This window comes from Lathamus discolor, chromosome 5, assembly GCF_037157495.1.
Source record: "Lathamus discolor isolate bLatDis1 chromosome 5, bLatDis1.hap1, whole genome shotgun sequence".
Classification (NCBI taxonomy): domain Eukaryota; kingdom Metazoa; phylum Chordata; class Aves; order Psittaciformes; family Psittacidae; genus Lathamus; species Lathamus discolor.
This window is the reverse complement of record NC_088888.1, coordinates 113,138,191-113,159,485: the sequence shown is the minus strand read 5'-3', so window position 1 is coordinate 113,159,485 and position 21,295 is coordinate 113,138,191. Positions and strand designations below refer to the sequence as shown.

The following is a 21,295-nucleotide window of genomic DNA, read 5'->3' as shown; positions in this document are numbered from 1 at the left end:
GCAGAGCTTTGCTGTGACTGATGCTTTGTATTAAAACTGAGTAGTACACACTGCAGAACATGTGCAGGTTCAGAGCAGAAGTCTGATGTGAACAATAAAATGGAAAAACCCTCATAAACCCATGCTTTAAAGGTCCCTTCCAACCAAACTATCCTATGATTCTATGAACCCCAGGCTCACAAATGCATTGCTCTAGGAAATCCAAGGAGGCTGAACAGGGGCCAGGAAGCAGAGCAAGCTCCATCTCTAGCTTTGAAGAGAAGAGATTCCTCCAAAAGAGTTCACTAACACTTGAAAAACCTCTGCTTTCATCAAATGCTTATATTAATACCACAGGATTATCTTATTACTATTGCAAAAGCTACAGACAGCACTTGGAGGCTTTGCACTTGACTGTGTCATCTAGGAGGGGCACCCATACTTGGCAACCAAAGCACATGACTGATTTTGTTATACAGAGAGGTTTTTCAACTCTGTAATATTTCCCTGCACAGGCTTCCAGAAGCCACTTGGCCACTGCTCAGCAGAAGGGGGTTACTACCCGCAGCCACCACCCAGCAGGCACAAATAACCTGCCCCTCAAAATCCAAAAGGGCTGGGTGCTTGAGAGGCTTCTCTGTGGAAGTGGACTTCGGACAAAGCACAAAGACTTTGCTAACATGATGACAACCTGGTGCATGACATTTATAACTCACTGCTATTTATTCGTGCTATCAGTGCTGATAATTTCAGATGACTAGGAGACTACCAGAAGCTACACATCATTAGTTCATCCATGTATAATAAACATATAAAAGAGCACATAATTAAAATGATGGACCATTTAGTTAACTTCATAAGTATATCACTTTCAAAGAAGTGCACTTTAAGTAGAACTGGACAGACAGTTTCCACCATGCAGGAAATGCTCATGCTTCAATACTTAATTTAGTTATGAAGTGAAAAGAAGAGGCAATATTTCAACATTGCTTCTGGAAGATGAATTCCCCCTCCTACCCAGATTCTTTCAACTACTTGAAGGCGTAGATGTGCTAAAATCACATGCGGTTTTACCAGCTAAACGATTAATGGAGTGTGGATTTTGGAATATGTTAGTCTCAGTGAAGAATATGATGTATTGCTGTAGTCATATCAAACTCAGTTTAATCAAAGGATCACATACAACTTTATTTACATGAAAGAGGAAAAGCAGAGGAACTGGGGTGAGAGGGAGCTGCTTCTTTCTTAAAATCACCATGTCATAGAAATGTTCTGTTTTCTCTGATTCCAATTTTATGTGGTCTTGATCCACAAACATTTTTGGAAGGAAAAAAGTTTGGCCTAATTTCCAGGTGCCTCTGCTAGTGAGGGACACAGAGCCAGGAAGGATGATGGGGCATTGCTGGGATGCTTTGGTCAAGAGGGACATTATTACCTTTGGCTGTGCCAGGAGCAGTAGTAGAGCACCAGCTGTGCTGAGGAGCCTGGCCCTGAGCATCTTGTGTGCCAGGCTTACATCTGTGCTTCTCTGAAGGCTGCTGAAAAGCTGGAGAAAATCCAGAAAAGGACAATAAGACTTGGCCAGCAGCTGGAGATGATACTTCACAAGGAAAGGGAGCTTGTTCTGCTCCAATTATTGAGAAGAAGAGCGTGAGGTGACTGGATTTAGTGCAGCCTTCAGGGGATACAAATGTTGAAAGGGTTTTTTAGCTGACTGGAGCAAGAAAAGGCTAATGTTTCTGCCAGCACCTTGGGAGTGGGCCTGGGGGTTTGCTTTACCTAACAGCAGATTCTTGAGACCAGTGCAAAGGAATTGAGTGATGCAGATGTGTTTGGCTGGCCAAGTGCTGTGGAGAAAGCAGGTCCCACTGTGTGGTGCTCCGTGCCCTCCCCCTGCTCCAGCCATGGAGGAGGAGCAGAACTGAAATGGTAGGAAGTGGGGAGAAACCCAGCAAGGAGCAAGATGGGTAGTGGGAGAGAGATGGGTGAAAGGACCTAACGGCATGGTGCCTCACCATGGTAAGGTCTGCCCCTCTCCCTCCAAACACAGGACACCCAAAGGCAGTGGTGGGCAATGCCAGGACGAAGAGACCCACACCATGACTCTGCACAGAACCACATCCATTTTTGCAGGCCTCCAGGGGGTAGCTGTAATGTCAGCACCAGAAAAGCAGAGCACTGCCAGCTCATGCTCCTAGATCTAAATTCACTCAGAAAAACCCTTTCTTCAGGCATCGCTGTTGCATTGTGTTCTTCTACCTGCTCTGGCTGCTGGCCCAACCTCTTACCATAGGTACATGCAAACATCTCTTCACCTGGAACAGGAGCACCACAAACCGTGATGAATAGGCTTTCATTTTTCTTTTCCCACTCTTTTAACCTAGTAGAAAGAGACTTAGATTAGTTTGCTTGTGTTGACACACAGGGTACTTGAGATAAGGAAATTCCCACCTGTGTTTCCACCCCAGCGTATGTCTATCTCTTCCTGGCATTGCTCCGTGAGGGCCAGACCTACTCTACTGAGTTAGACTTCAGGAGCAGCCGCTTGGTACTGCATGCAGCAAGCAAACCTGGAGTCAGCAAAGGAGGGGCAGCATCTGGCTGTGAAAGACTTAAAAGTGGCTCCTGATCTTTTAATGACATTTCTAATCTGCGTACACTGCTCCCTCTCCCCCATCCCACCTCAGCTTTCAAAACTAAGTAGGTTTAAATGACAGCCCCAGGCCACAGCTCTTGTTTTAAACCCATTATGTAATGCTCAGATACCAAGACAACAAGCACATTATAATTTTGGATAAATACACCAAAATCACATTCCTCTGATATGCAAAGTGTCCTTAAAAAGCTTATGTTCTTTAGTCTTTCTCTCTGAACAAGACTGCCATCTCTTCCACTTTTGTACCAGAACAGTCTTTTGCTGCGTGTAAGCACCAGGCAGCTCTGAAAGATCTGCAAAAAAGAGCAAGTCCATTCCCAGGAAGATTAAATATACTTGCATTGGAAAACTTCTAAGGGTCAAAAAACTGAGAAAACAAGATATCAGCTTTGTTTGCAGCTATGAATATGCCAGGAAGGAGAATCTATTGTAGTCTTTGCAGTGGTGTTCAATATCTTAAGTTAAATGTCTATCAATTAACTGGAGGAAGTGGTCTAAGAACATTTCCCTGAAGTGTCTATAAGTATAATTTGCTGTAATTATGAAGCTCTTCCTATTGCCACGGTGGTTTAAAATGGCTTTAGTCTACCCGAGAATTAGGTTAATAGGTTCTGACTGTAGCTCACATATCACTTTTCAAAGAGCTGGTAGAGTATCAGTTATCTATTCAGGTTATCCAGAGGTGGATGAGGACCCCACTGTGTCTGGTGCTGTGTGAGCACGGAAGCACCCCAGGGCAAAAGACCACTCCAAATGCAAAGACCAGCATCAAAACCACTCCCAGCATCTCAATGTACTGTCTGTCCTCCCATGAAACTAATCCCTCCCCTTGAAATGTGACTGGGGTGAGCAAGGAAGGTAGCAGTGCATTAATGTTTTTATTAAGAATGCAGGGAGAATATCCATAGCCAATGGACATACTGTTGTGTAACAATGATCCAGATGACATCTTGTGGGCTAAGCTTTTGTCAGTGCACTGCTTTGATTTAATAGGGCACAATCTGTTTAGCTGGAGCATTTGGCTTCCAGGTATACAAGCTTGGGAAATATCTGAATGTTAACTTCCACATTCCTGTCTGCTTTCTAAACTTGTCTGAATGCTTGAATACATGCTTGAAATTGCCTGTTCTTATTCCAGATGGCATCTCATTGGAAACAGTCATGCCCAATGTGTGCAAATAGGCTGTGATGTGCAGAAATGTTTACTAGGCAACCATAGGTCATTTGGTTCCTCCGGCTGCTGCCAAGGGTCCAGCACTACTTCTCCTAACCAAAGGGAAAAGCTCAGCTTCTCAGCTTCTCAGCTTCTCAACTTCTCAGCTTCTCAGCTCCAATGAGACTATGGACAGCCACAGACACATTCAGTGATGCACAGTGGTGGCCTGATGTACAGACACATCTAGATCACTACCTATCACATGGGACTACGTGTCGCAGTGATGGGCAAGTATTTGCTCCATGGGCAACACATCTGAAATCTATCTTAGCTGACTTTCTGCTGCCAGGGTGCATTTTGTGATAGGAGTGTGTCATATTGAGGCAGGCAAGCACACATAAGTCCACCTTTTGACGGAGGGGCACAGCCCCATGTGTGTGACCATGAGGCTGAGAGACTGAAGTTACCTTGCTTGGAGGATATGACATAAAGTTCCACATTACTAAAGTTTAGGACTTCTCCTGGGGGACTAAGAGATGTATGAAACAAGTTAATTGACTTTCCATAGAAAATGCATTCCCAGTTGCTCCAGGAGCATTTGAACAATATCTGCTCTGAAAGCCCCTGAGCTCTGGGTATAACCTACCCTATGCATGGGTGAGTAGCCACTTGTAATTACTCTTTTGCCAACAGTAATATAGCGGGCCACTTAAGAAAGCAGCTAGAAATTCCCCTGGATGTCAGCATGCTTTGAAATTAAGCATCAGGTAACTCAGGTTTACACATTTTTTCCATTCTTAGAGGGAACTACAGGAAAGGTGTAACAGGAGTGATTTGACCCAGGTATTTGAACTCTATTATTTTTTACAATAATTGATATTTCCATGTCTTTTCCAGGGTCAGATCTGATCTGGTAATTACGGCCTGACCTTGGCACATTCCAAGATTTTCCCCCCATTATTATTATTTCCTTCTCTGCTCTTTAAAGAATCTCTCCATCCACTTTAACAAACTATTCCACTAGTTAGGAAACTCGGGCATATTTTAAGAGCTATGTGGCCAGGAGGGTTTTTCCGAAGTGCTCAGGTATCTGCTAGAAGTGTTCCAGCAGTATAGCTGTCACAATGGAAAAATGCTAACAGCAAAATGCTGAGATGAAAATTTAAGATATACAGAGGGGAAGATACAAATTTTCTGATTCACTGACAGAAGTCCTTGCTCTGTCTCTCTTGGAAATGCTATTGAGCGAGAAACATTGCCAGCTGAGAGAAAGCCATGTGGGATTTGCTCCTTTTCTTTCTTTGCTGTGAAACATGGTGACACAAAAATGTAATGGGCTCAGACTGCTGCAGATCCCTCTAGCAGGATCTGACCATATCCTATGGGAGGTTCACCATAGGTGGACACCACCAATTTGTGGCTGCACAGGAATGTAAGATAGGGGAAGCTCCTTCAGACTCCCAGCTCATCTCATCCACAGGAAAGCTCAGGTTCCTGGGCAGCAGAGAGCTGCATGCCTTCACTAGCAGGGGATAAATCTGCTGCAGCAACTGGCTTGTCCTGTACCTAGCCAGTGCAGCAGCAAATTGCCCTCCTACTTCATCTCATCTTGGGTCTTGTTTGCTTCCCTTCATTTGCTCCCCGACATTTTCACTCTCAGTCTGCAGGGTCACCATCTGTTGGAGCTATTCTTCCATGCATTGGGATGAAGAAGCTGGTTTTTTGTTCTCTCAGTGGACTATCTCCACCAAGGGCAAGGAGCTGAAACTGTAATTGAACTGAATTGCATCTCTGAGTTGTAATCTCCAACAGCCTTTATTGCCTGGATTTTACAATGGTTAAATACAGCTCCCAGTTCCATTCCTTTTGGCTAAGGAAGTATTCCACCAGTAACAAAGTTAATGCTATCACCTCAATTTCAGTATTATTATTGTTTTTATATATAATCATAAGAATAATTAATTTTGGCTCTTGCAGCATTGAAAGTCAAGCAAAAACTAACAGCATAAAGCAACCACTTGCTCTTCTGAGACCCCAGAGGTGCAACTGCACTCTGATTTACTGTCAGCATTCACCCAGCAATTTTACTCCTGGTAAGTGCTTGGCTTTGCACCTAGGAGTTAGATGGAAGCCTACTCATGGAGTGTTTGCCGAGTTGCAAACACTGACTCTGTAATGTACACAGCCGCAGCAAACTGGGTGTGCTCTTTTAAAATATGGTGTCAGTGCAGGAAAGGCTTGCCAACCCATCAGGGCTGGAAGAATGTGGTACGCTCTTTTCCTAGGTGAGGATTGTAACACCTCTCTTGCTTTAAGCCACTGACTTCAATCTTGCTTTCATTGGAGCTGATAAAGTCCATGCAAATTCATCTTGCAAATCACACCTAAATTTTGTATTCGTGTCCCAAATGTATATTTGACAGAGTGCAAAACTCATATGCAGTGGTATGATCCAAGAAGTCCTCTGGGTTTGCCAAACAAAAAGCAATTTTCTACATATAGAAAACGCATAGGGAAGAGTGATTGATTCTCTCATATCTGCACTCACTGAGGATGCAGGAATCATCTGGGTTCCAGCATGCAAGCAAGAGGCTTTGGGTGGCAGAAGGAAGTGGGATCGTGAGCAGAGAATAAGTATTGCATCTTCCCAGAAACCCTCAGGACCCTGCTCAGACCTCCAAAGTACATGAAATGTGTACAGCTCTCATATGTGACAGACACATGCAACTGCAGGGTAACAAAAGGCTTGGCCTGGTGCCCAAAGGTTTCTTTACATACTGTTCTTCCAATGCAGGATCTTGCTTCCTCCTTGCTCCCCTCATTTCCTAGTGCCTCTATGAGATTTACAGCCCCAAGACACGAGCTTCAGCTCCGTGCCATCACTCCTCTCAACTCAGAACAGCTGCTGGTACTTGCAGCAAATCCACACTTCCACAAGCCACAGCACAGCCATCTGTAGCCAGTGCAGCCCATCCATGTTCTTGGTGGCACATGGAGACATGGCCAGCCCAGCCTTGCCTTCCGAGGTCACTGCACACAGGGGCAGTGAGAGCAGGAGGGTCATGGCGTGCTGTTTCCTGCTGTGACTTTCCTGGGCACAGAGCAAGTGTGCTGGCCTCCAGGGTCACCTGCAGGTAATAAAAGGTGTTAATCGGTGGTTAATGCAGAGTCTTTTCCTTAAACTAATAGACGATATAAGCTGCCCCAACAAATCTCCTGCTTGTATCATCAAGCCATTGAAGCTGTAACCGCACAGCCATGGCTCTTTTCTTTGTGCTTCCAGGTGTAGTAGAGCCTAGTAACGGCTTGGATGCTGGTCATGGAAGTGTGTTTTCTGAGACTAAGAGCATTTGTTATAGTCACTGATAGTCCTGAACTCTGGTGTGGATGTGTTGGGTTTCCCTATGGAGGGTCAGAGAGATCAGCACAGCTCCCTGCTCTCATTATTCTCTCCAGACATCCCAGCCACAGGATTTGGGTAGGACACCCTTGTGCATCCTTCCAGGTGGTAACAGAGAATGTAGGCACTGACTTTAGGAGGCTGAGACAACACAATTAAAGTGAATCAATTACAGCAATGGTTCTGATTTCAAACCAGCTTCAAACTTAATTCTCATTGATTTTAGTTTTACCAGTAGATTGCAGAGAGGTTGTGGGGCAGGAACATTGGTGGTGAGATGAAATCAGTGTCCATCAAATAGACAGAGCCACAATAAATTACCAATTAATAACAGCAAGCTAAAAATTACAATGATTAACCAGACAGAGTACAAATAGGAGCCGTGAAATTGGAGTTGCAATAGCAGGGCAGTTAGTTATTAATGAGATGTGGCAGCAATCAGAATGGCCTTATGGTATTAAAGTACTCCCTCTCACATAGACTGTGTTAGCTGACTTGTCAATGGCCTATCAAAAGGAAAAGAAAAGAACAACCAACCTTGATTTTAGAGACTGAGCATTGTAACAGACAAGGTACAAACACAGTTGCTTTGGATATGATCCTAGTTCATGTTGCTGTTGTGACATAAAAACCTGCCTATATCAGCCCATAGTGGGAACTGACAGGCTTGGTTGTAGCTGGAGCCATCATGTCCTTACAAAGACTGATTTCAGCTTGGAAAACGGTGTTTAACCTCTTTCCTGCTTTTTCTGATAGGACAGCACCTTGTTCATTTTAATAGGAACTACCATGAGTGCTGCTTCTCTTTGAAGGTGCATTAAAGAAGGTGGCAAAAGTAATGCCAATGAGCTGTATGGGAGAGCTTTCCTGGGTGGGAGATGCCAGACCCCTCTCACTGGTGTTCCCATCTCGGTGGAGCAACAGATGGATAATTCCTTCACATTTCCCACTTATGCACCTCCATTGCAAACCCATGGAACAAATGAACAGCAAGGAATGGCTACCAGAAATCCTTTCGCAGCTGTAAATCAGTGTTAAGTTTTTCTTACCAGGCACAGAGAGGAGAGGAATGCAACATGACCAATTTTTAGCTTTTTGACAGAGAGTATTTAACTTTCTTTATTGTTTTAATACTTTTGCAGTCAAAGGAAGGTCCATTCTGCTGGGAACAGCCAACCATGGCTGTTAATTAGCACTGTGAGGAAGAGCATTTTGCTCTTATTCTGGGATTGGGATAATATAACCTATTACAATTGAAGAGGGTACATTAGACAATCAAGGTGAGAAACGACTGTAGAGTGGGAAGGTCTTACAGAAGCAGAGCAAGAGCTGCACCAAGTCCAGATCTGAAGGCTGGAAAACTGTTTCAGCAATTAAAAACCAGCAGTGCAGTCACTTGGCCTTTTTTTGTTTGGTTGGTTTTGTTTTTGTTTTGGTTTATAATAACAGATAATGGACGGAATGCCTTATCATCAGACAGAACATTCAGAACCTGTTGTATTAAAGTGATACAGAGAAGGCCCTTGCTGTGGAAAGGAAGTAGAGATGGTTTTAATCTCATCTGCCATTGTCCTGCTGGGTTTTGCATCTCCCGTCAGCCTTACTCAGCCTGATAGGCAAGCGCAGCAGTGTGAATAACCAAGCTCAACTCCCACCAGCAGCTGTGCCAGTTAGCTGCCAACTGCCACAGAGACAGCCCTCTGAGCCACATTTTAAAGAAAGGAGAAACCAGTGTTCTACTGGAAAAAGGGGTCTGGGGAGGAAGCATCAGGTGGAGGAGCAGCCTGGGGCCTGCATCCTCATGGAAGGCTGGTTTGTAGAGAGGCAATGGGAGAGAGGGAGTCAAACAACATGGAGGGATAGGGCAGTGACCCAATAGGCTTGCTGGGCTTCTCATGGCTTTTTACTTGCCACAGCAGCTAGTGATGGTAAGCAGCCCACGGACACATGGGAAAATCAGGGTCATGTAGGCCCTTGGATGTACTTTCGGATGTATTATGGCTTTGGGAGGAACAGATGAGCTCAAAGGTATGTGTTGCCAGAGACAGGCACGGCAAGGACAGAGTCCAAGGCTCAAAGCTACGTGCTGTTCCCATGTTCAGACAGGGCACTGCACCAAGATCTGTTTCATCAGACATATAAGTCTTGTCACCTCTCTATTTGGCTACAAACAGAAATTTTTCCTGTACACTGACTATTCAGAGAGCAAGAATACTGCTTGGTCCAGCTTGCAGGTAAAAAGGAGCATTGCTGCCTCTCCTGTGCTCCTTCCCTCCCAAGCCTTTCTCTGAACTCAGCTGCACATTGATTCAAACAATGACTATTGGATGGGGTTTGGCTCCCTGAGGACTGGCCAGTGCGGGTGCAGAGTCTGTCATAGGAAGAAGCAAGAAATAAATGGCTCAGATTGTAACCTCAGTCCCCTGTAGATTGGCAATGACTTTACAGATGTGCTTTTAGATTAACTTTTAGATGTGGCCCTTCACAAAGAAACAATTTGACTTAGAATTAACTAGGAACAAAGACAGAAAAACCTGCACCTTCATTGTTGGATTTTTGCCTTTAACTCCTTGAATTTAACTGCACAGAAGCAAGTTTTGGCTGTCTGCAGGCTTTTTAGATACAGAATGGAAACAGGTTTCCTTTCTCTTTACGTCATGATGCATACCACATGGTGTTAACCAGAAGAGCTTCCCCTGCTCCTTAGCCCAGCAGTATATTAGTGTCTTTCCCCTAAAGAGGGCAAGATGTCAAACCCCCATACCTGTCTCAACAATTGCCAAGACTAGCACTTCTAATAATACCCAGCCTTGAATTTCTGATGGCAGATTTCCAGGGGATTTAACATTACAGCTTGCTTGTCAGATAAAGCTAAATCCTTAAGGAAAGTCTTCCTGCTGTCTTAAACCTTTCTGAAATACTCTCAGAAATGTGCACTATGTATTTTTCACTACATGAAAGAATTACTCTGCCTCCCTGGAACAGCAGGTAATAGGGGTTTATTATGTTTGGTGGCTATTAATAGTCATAACGTGTTACCACACAGAGCACCATGAGCAGTTTCCATGTACATCATGAGTACATAACGAATGGAAAAACAGTATAAATGGTGCACAGGGACTCTGCTGGGCTGAAGCTAATCTGCTTAGTAACAGTTAAGTACTTTTTTTTCCAGCTTTTTGGCTGGTTTCAGCAACTTGAGGGGTCACAACTCGAACATGACTGCAGGGGCACTGTGTGTCTGAAGATGATCCATGTCTCAGTGCATCTGCTGCTAAGCTGCTGAGAAATAAATGGAAGTTTGGTGTTCCTTTCACTTCTCAGTCACGGAGACTATTTTGGGTGTATCAGGCTGCTTTGATGTGCTTCACTGAGGTGGGTCTCTTTTCCTTCTCCCCATTAACTGAGTTGTGGTCTGTAGGCCACAAATTCTGTCCTCAGTCCAAAATACTACATGGGTGAAGACCTTCGGGACAGAGCGTGTGTGTGAGGAGGCTTTTTGCAGAAAGCTTGGAATGTTTTCGAAGCTGTGGGCTCCTGGTGAGACGTACCAGATTCCTCTTTACTGAGTCAAAGAAACCACGGTCCTGTGAAAAGATGAAAGGGTTCCACTTTGGAAAGAGGGGCTTGGTGCTCTCTTTAAACTCATAGCAGCTTTGTCTTGAATACTGTGTGTGTGCATAATGCTGCGTTGTCATGGTTTAAGCACGGAAGTTGAAGACAAAGCATCTGATTCCAAACACCTTTGCTCCTGCCCTCTTCCCAGGGAAATCACAAGTGCCAGCCTGTGCTGCTTCTCACACACCTTTCTCCCATGTAAGCTGCTGAAGGCCATGCAGCATGGATCTCCAACAAGGTGCTGTGCTTCACCACCTATTGCTTTGTTTATGGAGACTGGACGGCAAAATCACCAGCAGGTTTGTACCTTTGTGATAGTCCTGCTCCAAGAGAGTGGTTGGGCTGCAGAACAATGGAGGCTCCCTTCCCGCCAGCACTGGGAGTCCATAGAGCTTGGCCCATTACATTGGCCATAGAAGTGTCCAGGATGGAGGGATCCTTGCATGCTCCTTTGTGTGGAGGCTGCTGAGCAGTTGACACTGACATTCATCTCTCTGTTGATTGGAAACACCTCCTCACTTGCCTCTTGCAGATGCTGCATCTGTTGGGAAACGTTGCAGTCAGAAAAGATTCCCACCATGCCTGAATGGATTTCACTAGGACTTACAGTGTCTTCACCGCACAGCAAGGAGAACAACTTGACATACTGCAAGCTGAAAGAAAAGCCCTTCAGGCAGGTAAGACCAGGGGAAAGAAGGAACAAGAGATGCTGAAAGGGCCTGAGGCTCCAGTGGAAGCACTGTTACCTCCAGTGAACCACAGCTGAAGAGGGAAGAGAAGACCAAACAGAGACTTTGGGTACAAATCCCCTCCAACACACCCCATGGAAACTTTCACCCTACACGAAGCCACACTATACCACTCCTTTCTGTGACCTCCTGTTGGTTATGAACTGCACTGGGGTTCCTTTCAAACCTTTTGCCATTCTGCACCTCCTCAGCCCCATGAGCCAGACATCACTTTGCCCCAGGCCCTGCCACAGATGCCCAGATTTTCTCCTGCCATTCCCATCAGCTGCCTTTCTTTTTATGTCTTAGACCTTCCCCATAGCTGTCTTTGGATACGAACCTCAAGGCCTGGTGTCAGCACCCTTTTCTGTCACCATTGCTGCCAAAGAGATTTACTTCTGTCCCTGATTCAGGACTTTTTCTCATCTTGTATGAGGACAATTCAACCTCTGAGAGGACCCTGTACCACTTACTAATATAACCTGTTACTCAAGAGGCACAAAACCTGGGAGATATGTGCCACTAGTTTGGAATATAAGACCCCCTCTGAGGGATGGTCTTATATATTTGACACTCTCAAAAGAGCGGAAGATTTGCGAGTAGATTTTAACCCTGCTGTAACCAGAGATAAACCAAGGCCAAACTGGTTGATTTCTACTAGCACTTTTCTATGGCTAGTAGTTTTCACTGTGTTTCTAATTGGAGAACTCTGCAGATGATACTGCCGTATCCCTGTGTTCACAGTGGTGAAGGACACTATTAGTACATAAAGCTGGGCTGCTAATTAACACTTGCTACTGAGCATTGCAGGACTGTAAAAGAGCCATCACTTGCAAGGTGACAGATACCAGACCAGGGCCATGAGCAGGCAGGGGCAACCATTGAGTCAACATCACCTCTGCAGCCTCTTTGCAAGGCACCAGGCACAGATCTCTCTAGGGTGGGGGTGGGTTCCTGCATAACCCCATTCTCCTCTGTTCCCCATCAGATGGAGGCTGCATCTGTATAGCAAAACACCAGCAACACTGGCAGCCAAGAAAGGAGTTGCTAGGCAAATCTGAGCAGTGGGAGGATTTTCACATCCTGCAGCCACCTGGACTGCTGCATGCAGCTTTCCTCCAGCTCTCTCCCTCCAGGGCTCTTAACCCCTTTTCTCTACCCATGTGCTTCCCCCTTCCATGCCTTATCTATTTTTAGGGCAAACCTCTCGCTAGCTCTCATAAACTTACTCCTTACCCTTCTAGCCCAATGGGACAGCCTCATGGGAGAATCCGCACGTGCAGAGAGTGAGTGGCAACAACTTCCATTGCTCCAAGACATCTGCTTTCTCTTGGCTGAAGGTGGCCACATCCTACATAACACTTAAGTGATAAAAGGTAGGGGTAAGCTCCCTGAGAGACACAAAGCCCACCAGTATAGCCCTTCCCTGATCTGGCTGTGCCCCATGTGCTCAGCAAGCTGGTGACATAAAAATGGCACTGCCTCCTGGAAGTGTTCTCAAAGAAATAAAGCCCCTGCTGCCAGAAGGTCATCAAATTACTGCAGGGTTCAGCCACCAAAAGCTAAACCTTGGAGAATGAAGTGTTTACAGTTAAGGTGCTATTTTTGCATTGTATTTTTTAACAAAATCACTGATTGCAAAACCTTGGCTCCATCCTGGCAACATCTAACCAAACCAAGGCTGGAGGGTTTTGTGCAAAGCCAGGCTCTAGTCTGCCTAGGTTCTGGCTCATGGTGGCCCTCCAGCTTGTAAAAGGCAGAGCCTGGAAGACCCTAGTATAAGTTAGCTGTAGCTTGGGCTAGACCAGAATCATGTTCCCTCACTGCCCTGGTGTTAGCTTTACTATGGAGGAGTGCCAACAATTGCATCCTCTCTGATGGGGAGTTGAGGATTTGTGGAAATGTCAGCTAGTGTCACAATTTGTGAAGGGAAACGGACATGTATAGATGGAAAACATCCAGTGATGGCTGGACTTGATCTTAAAGGTCTTTCCCAACATAGCTGATTCTATAATTCTATTAAAAGACTAACACCCTATATTAAAACTGCTGTGACTTCTGATCTGGGGTCTATACCCAGGTGACCCAGAACAAAAGGTGACCCGGAGCAATCAAAATCCAATCACTGCTGAACAGCAGAGCAGGGATCACATTCTGTCAATCCCTGCTTGCTTTTCAGTTTATTAGCATGACCTTAACTGAAGGGAGAGCTGGGAGATGATGGATGAGCAGCGGTAGGAGTGTATTTGTAGAATGTCAGCCAGAAAACAAGAAAAATTGTAGGAGGGGTTTGAAAGATGGAAATGGACTTGTTTGTTCCAGGCATAGTCTGAAAATAGTCCTGTGCCTCAAGGTTATGAGACAGGGTTGCAGACCAGAATAACATGCTGAGCTCTGAATGGGCAGGTTTGAAGCAAGGACATCCCCCTAAATGAAGAAAAACCTGAAAGAATAATGTATGTTTCCCTTGTGTTACACTTTAATGTTTTGGGGTTTCTTTTCCTTCCACTTTTGGGCTGTAGAGATTTCTTCCACATCCAAAATGCCCTTTGGAAATCAGAGTTTCAGAAGTTTCAGAGACTTTCAGCAATTTTCCAGAATCACCTGGACGAGGCCCCAGACTGATGGAGCTGATGGCAGAGCTGAGAGCAATGAGTTGTTGGACTGGCTGTTGGACTGTATCATGCTGGAAGCTGAAAACAGAAATACGGAAGAGGAGGGGGAAGATTCCTACACTCCTTTAGACCAGCTAAGCTAGGGGAAATTAATTGACTGCCCAGCAATCATGTTGCTTTGTGACTGCTGGTAAGGGCTGCAACGCAAAAATCCCAGAAGTTCCCAATGCCAGAGAAGAGGCTAAAGCACAATAAAGACCTCTACAGCAATCTGTATTTTGCTAGATCTGAGATTATGGTCAGCACTGTGGATGGACCTCATAGCAGCCTTCCAGTATCTGAAGGGGGCCCATAAGGGTGCTGGGGAGGGACTCTTCATTAGGGACTGTAGTGATAGGACAAGGGGTAACAGGTTCAAACTTACACAGCGGAAGTTTAGACTGGATATAAGGAAGAAGTTCTTTACTGTAAGGGTGGTGAGGCACTGGAATGGGTTGCCCAGGGAAGTTGTGAATGCTCCATCCCTGGCGGTGTTCAAGGCCAGGTTGGACAGGGCCTTGGGTGAGATGGTTTAGTGTGAGGTGTCCCTGCCCATGGCAGGGGGGTTGGAACTTGATGATCTTAAGGTCCTTTCCAACCTAACTATTCTATGATTCTGTGGCAGGGAAGAAGAAAAAAAGAAAAAAAAAAAGAAAAAAGGAAAAAGAAAGAAAAAGCCCAAACAACTTTAATAATAGATTTTGGAGGACTTTGAATTGTCAGAGACATTTTCTAGTGACAGTTTGTCTGAATCATATTTGGCACTGGTAATATACCACATCTCCTGTCATGCTTTTAATTACTTTAGAGTTTTTAAAAGAGCATTTTAAAAATTAATTAAGAACACCTCTGATTTCAGACCAAGCAGGAGAAAATAAAATGTCCCCACTCTTGCATTTCCAGTGGCAGATTGTCCTGGTGCTGCAGATAAGCTTTCTGAACAATCCAGCATGCCAACACCAGAACAACCCCGAAAGATAACTTGAGTTTGTACCCATTTAAGAGCTTGGGAAGGGAAGTGTAACATTTTTGAATTTAAGGAGACAAAGGAACCTCAGTTAACTAATTATGTTACCAGGAGTCTGCATGAAATGGATTGGTTCCGCCCTGTGCTGATTAAAGCTTGAAAAGAGAACAAGGCAATGCTACAGCTGGTTGTAGCCTGTGGTAGAAATCACTTGTAGAAGATTTCTTGTGTGCAAAACCAGAGGATATGAATTATTTGGAAGGCGGTAGACATACCAGAATTTTAGGATTCATATTAGAGATGATCAGTGTTGTTTGGGTTTTGGTTTGGTTTGGTTTGTTTGGTTGGTTATTTGTTTGCTTTTTAGCAACTTAATGAATTTACCTCCCTGGCCAATATCTGAACACTTTGTGGTGTCCAACAGTTGTATGCATGCAATTTACTTAGGCACAGGTTAGTGTTAGGGTTTAACTAAGCAAACGGACACATTGGTTTGTAACCACACTATTGTCAGGCTATTACCTTTCTTCAGAAAAAGACTGCCTAGCATAAGACACAGGGATAAGTCAAGGAACCTTTGTCCAGCTTCTCAGATCAGACTGGGAATATCTATGGTGGAAGGTTTGCACCACCAGCCATTCAGGCCCAATGTGCTCATTGAGGAAGCTGCCCATCTCCTGGCTCCTTGTGCCTCTTGCACCCAGCATGCTGAAGCAGAGCAGAGCAGCACCTTCAGCTCTGTGCAGGAGCACAGTGTGAAAAAAGGGTGGCAGGGGCGGCTGCTCTGAGCTGTAAGATCTTTTTAGAGTGAAAGATCCAAATGTCTCCTAGGCTACCTCCAACAGCCAGTGGAAAACACCAAGAACATTTCTTGGTTAAAGGCATCTGTGGCTCTGCTTTTTGGGACAAACAAATCAAACCAGGCTAGATAAATCTGCTTCAAACCACATGAGATTCAAACCAGGATGTCCCTTCAGAGCAACCTTTGGTGCTCAGCTGCAGTGCTGAGTTTGTTAGCATAATACTGGTGTAGCTGAGCAGCTTGTGCATCGCTCTGCTCTTGGGAGCCCACCCACAGGCAGAGGAGCAAAGAAGCAGAGAGAAGTACTCCTCCAGTGTTGGCATGCTTGCTGCAGAGCATGATAGGTCAGAGCTGTGCGATTGCAGGGGGCCAGTACGAGAAATGTTCCCCTCTCCCTTCAGTAAAGATAAAAATTAATGAGTAAGACCTGGAGCTCGGGCTCACCAGTGCTGTCCATTAAGCACAGGACTGGGACATTACCCAGTGCACAGAGCACATAGTCTGTCATCCTTTCCACAAGGGTAACAATTCTGCCTTAAGGTTTGTCTTTTTGCTTTTCTCACCCTAGCACTGATTAAAATCCTGTCCTATGATATTGGGAACACTTTTCTTCCAAAGGAGGAAGCCAAAGAGCTGGGCTAAATTTAGGTCTGCCCTCAACCCTTCTGACCTCCAAACAGGGTCTGTGCACATTATATCACTGCTGATAACTTAGATGAAATCAGCTGCAGATGAAATTCATGACAAATAGTTTTCAAACAGCCTATTTGCAAAGGTAATATATTAGCTTACTGAAAAGAGACAGCTACAGATTTCTCTCTTGTGACTCTCAGCCAAGGCTGTCTCCTCTCCTCTCTCATCTCATGTGTGGAACATATTAAGGCTCTCAACTTCCAAAATACATTCAGCTCTTGACCAAGAACTGCTCAGGAGATGGGGAGAAGAAACCAAAATGAGAGAAGCAATTTTCCCTTTTCTGAAAGCAAGAATGTACCTGTCTCCTATGCCCAGCTTATTCCCTATCGTTTACTCTGCAAAGACCAAAAGAGCAGCTAGGCAGCTCTCTACTGAAAAAAGCTCCCAGTTAGCCAATCTCCTGATTTAGTGGAAATAGTTGCATGTATTAAATGAGGACATGCTTGATGTGAATATGTATTCATACAGCTTTCATGTAAGAGGCTTCCGTCCACTCAAAGCAGCATGTCTGACTATGGTGGGATTCAAGATGCCTTTCTTTCCTGATCTATTTTTGAAGCTGACCCCGCTTTAAATAAGAGGTTGGATCAGAGACTCCCCCACAGATTCCTTCCTGCCTAAACCCTAGAATAAATGTATGTTTTTTCAACAATAGATTTTAAATGCTGCCTTTCCTTCAAATTTTCTCTATATTGTAAGTAGAACTGAAGAGTATTTAAGTTCTCTTGCTCAATCTACAATCTTTCCTTCTTTCTCAACCCTCTTTTTAGCCCAGTACCACTGTTTTATCTTACCAGAAGCTGATGACATTCCCTTACATCTGCATTAGGGGGTTCAGAATCATCCATTAAAAAATCATTTAAAATATATTTTTTTTGGTCAGCTAGAACAGACTGACGAATAATTCAGGGTGAATCCCTGCTGTGCTGAAGCATTGTATTAGCCATAGGTTAGCCCTTGAAGATCTAGTCCTCTTACCCTGGATAGCTGCATGCATGCAGTTATTCCTCTGAGGGGCACAATTAATGAATTTGGTTTGTGTTCAGATGCTCAAAAGTGCAGTTAAAGCAGTCTGCTCCTTTGGGCACAGGTCCATCAGTCAAAGCTGCAGAAGTGTTTCTTCTTTCCTTCAAACCAGAAAGCTGTACGTGCAGCACTAATGGAGAGAAGAAAGGAGATACTGTCACTGCTGGTACTGAGGGTCACTGGTCAGACCTGGCTATGCAGTGTGTTGATGACCACATGGAGCAGGATCTGCCAAGCACTTCTCAGGCCCACCTCTTCACAATTATGAATTGTAAACCTACAGATCTCTTAATTTCTTAGGTTTCTGGTAGCACAACTTGTCCAGCAGACCTGTACGGTCTTCTCTTTACAGTCTGCCATGAAAAGCTCACCACCAGTATCACTCATAGTCACCATCACATTAAAGATGGCAATTATTTGTTAATCCCTAATTGGCAGTAAATAGCAAGGAAAATAAACCGAATTATTTCAGTTATTTTCCTTGTTTATCAGCAAATATTTGAGGAGAACCACAAATAATTCTAGCCCTTCCACTGAATCAAAACCCACTCATGATGTCATTGTAGATCTCTACCTGTTCTGCTCCTGGGTATGCAGTGTTTGTGAAATAAATGCATACAGGCTTAGCTAATATCACTGCAGCAATATTCTTAGTCAGCTGGGAGGTTGGTGAGAAAATGGGACAATAATTTACAGAAAGAGCTGGGTATTTCTGTTCAAAAGCACCCATGTCATGCTTGTGGCTGCTGCACTCTTACCTGAAGGCTTGATTGTCTGATGCAGTTCAGAGTCGTGTCATTTAACTATGAAGTTTAAATAATTGCTATATATAGACAGTGCTTGAAGGTCTGTCACTGGAAATGTTAATAAAAGCTCAAGATAGAGTCATCCTCCTTCTCTTTTCTGCCATACTTTTTTTTTCTTTTTTGGTCTGTTGCTCTGTGCAAGCCTTCCCCTGCATGGCCTTCACCATCCAAATAAGCAAGGTTAAAGCATGTGAATGAGAGGCTTTTCAAAGGTTACTGGGAGAACTGATCTCAGAAACTGTTGGAGATTGCCTGGTTGTCATAAAGCTTCCAGAAACCTCTCTGGAGAGCCTCTTACTCTCTCCCTGTAGTCTGCACACAGTGATTCACATTGATTCCATGTGGGCTCAGTTCAAGTGCAGTCAGCTTGTATTCTGCAGTGGTATAAGTGATATGTCTACAAGCTGAGGAAGAGTGTGGTGTGTCAGTGGGGTCTATACTGTTCCACAGCTCTGGAAGCCCAGGACAGTGTTAAACACAGGATGAAATTGTACAGGGCACCCAAGAGATCTGGGACCTCACCTCTAATCACAGTACAAGGATCTGAGGATTCACAATACATGAATTGCCATGACATTGGAACCCCTCTTCACTTATGGTTCAGAGGAGAAGCAAGGTGCAGAGGCGGTCTTCCCATACACTCTATCCTGCTCCCAGCCTCCTCCACTTGCAAAGAAGAGGAAGAGGAGGTGAAATGAGGTAGAGATAAGGGAAGATGGCCAGGGTACCCTTCACTTGTCATATACAAGGAAAGACAGGTTCCTTATGAGGCTCTGAGGAGGAAGAGCCAGCTGGATCGCTTCTGCTGTTGTCATGTCCTTGGTGTCCCTCCAATGCACTCCTGTGAATTTAGGATGCAGACATGCCTGTCTACCCTTCAGCCAAGGACTGTGTCGCAGTAGACTCTCATAGGTGGAGGACAAAGTTGCTAAACTCTCAGCATGGAGATACAGAGACATAGAGCCCTGCTGTCTTTCTGCATGTCCAGCTTGCCATCAGAGCTGGAATGACATGTGTCTACCTCCTTTGTCTTCACCACCATGACTGATGTACAAGACTTTGTCTTTATTCTAGAGTCCTGCAGAAATAACATTAAGCTAAGTCTTGAGCTGAAGATGGAAAGAACTTCTGCAAAAAGTGAAGTAACCTGGGGTGAGAGTATCATCCACCTGGGAGCATGTAATAACTGGGCCTAGAGCAAACCCCATGGGGATGGGGGTCCCAGCTGCCTCCAAGGAAGCAGAGAACTGGTAGCCAGCCATACACTCCAGGGAATGATGCCTATAGACATTGGAGGGAAAGCAAAAAATAAATGGCTGTTATACCCTTCACACAGACATTAGTGTGTTGACTTGACATTTGTGGAGTTTCTTCCTAATTCTACTGCCCCAAAACCAAAGGAAAAACTCCACACTGGGTGTTGAGCCCTTTTACATTATAGCCTGTTTTGTCCTGGCAGACTCTGTATAAAGGTTTTCCAGGTCATCCAAAGACTGTTCTCACAGTGGCACATCTGTATGTTATTATAGGCTCTGGGATTTCATTCAAATCCTCTTTGGATTGAAATATGGAGACAGTAAATGATTTATGGACACAACCTCGAGATGCTAGTTTTGACTAAAGATGTTGTTCTTCCTTGTAATCAGAGTAAGACCTGCTGATTGGCATTTGGATAGAAATGGATAAGACCAGAGAGTGGAAGAAGGTAGTGTGGAGTTTCTAAGGGACAAAATGCTGCCTCTGTCTCCTGAATGTTGCAGAGTCTTTCTCTCACTCCATGAAAGCTCAATCCTCTGTTGAAACTGGAGCACAGCAGCACAGTGCTTTTACCCATTTTAATGCAGATTCACTTACCATCGATTAGCCACTTACCATCGATTAGTCACCCAGAACTGCTTTGGTTTCAGGTATATGTCACTTCATTGAGCACTTGTGAATGGCAGGTTGATTTATCTACACAGCTTATTTATATATTTCTTCACAGCAGAAGTTAAAGTACTTCATGGAGCCTGTAGAGAAGCTTTTGTGGAAACTGATAAATTACAGGGGTCAGACTGCAAGGTGAGGATCACTGCCTAGCAGGAAGGTGAGCATCTCCTGTGAGTCACTGTGTGTGCTGAACTGCCAGAGCTTTCAGTCTGGTGAGCAGGAAAGGCCAGCCTGCATGTGAGTCACCTGCCCTGATGCTGGATTTAAAATACCACTTCATAGGAGCCAGTATCATAAACTCTGAAAGTCTGGACAAACCTTTTCCCATAGCACTATTTTACACCCAAGTATCACAAAGCTGTGCTTGATGTTCTTTAGCAGAACAGTACTTAGCTCAAGGAATGAAGAAGCGAATATCTACTTAGCAGAAGTAGGTGGGAATGGCCCTACCTGAATGTTTCTCTGTCTGGCTGCCTTCCACTCCTCCCCAGCCTTTGGCTGCTCCTCCACCAATTCTGATCTGTGTTCAGGGCTTTCTACTTGCCCAAGGCTCCCAGTGGATGTCTTAGTAGTTTTGGATCAGGACTCATGAGAAGACTTACTTGCTACAAACAATTTGCACTACTGGGGGAAGTACTGGAAATTCTACTGTGGTTATAAAAGAACTTAAGTTATGACATGTTAAAAAAAAGCATAAATATTAATAGTTATGAAGAAGATTGCATCTCCCTCCCTAGCACTGCTCATCCCAAGAAATATTCATCAGTATTCATCTAGCTTGAGTACCCCTGAAAAGTATGATCTGGAAAAGTATCATCTTCATTTACTTGTTTGTTCAGAAACAGTTTTATTTATTCCTATCTCAGTTTAAATTGCAC

General features: G+C 44.5%; 2 long non-coding RNA genes across 3 annotated transcripts in view; both read right to left on the bottom strand.

Moving 5' to 3' along the window:
* Positions 1-991: 991 nt before the first annotated feature.
* LOC136015759 (uncharacterized) overlaps positions 992-21,295 on the bottom strand; it is a 78,038-nt gene continuing 57,734 nt past the window's right edge. The window contains exon 5 of the long non-coding RNA XR_010613325.1: positions 992-2,359. This is a non-coding gene — a long non-coding RNA (uncharacterized LOC136015759). The remainder of the gene's footprint in view (positions 2,360-21,295) is intronic.
* Positions 10,176-20,645, bottom strand: LOC136015758 (uncharacterized). 2 transcript variants are annotated; one of them, XR_010613324.1, is made up of 3 exons: positions 20,361-20,645; positions 17,635-17,812; positions 10,176-11,350 (listed from the first exon to the last, which is right to left on the bottom strand). It is a non-coding gene; the product is annotated as an uncharacterized LOC136015758 (long non-coding RNA). The 2 variants fall into 2 exon arrangements; XR_010613323.1 differs by lacking the exon at positions 20,361-20,645 and having other exon boundaries at positions 17,635-20,338.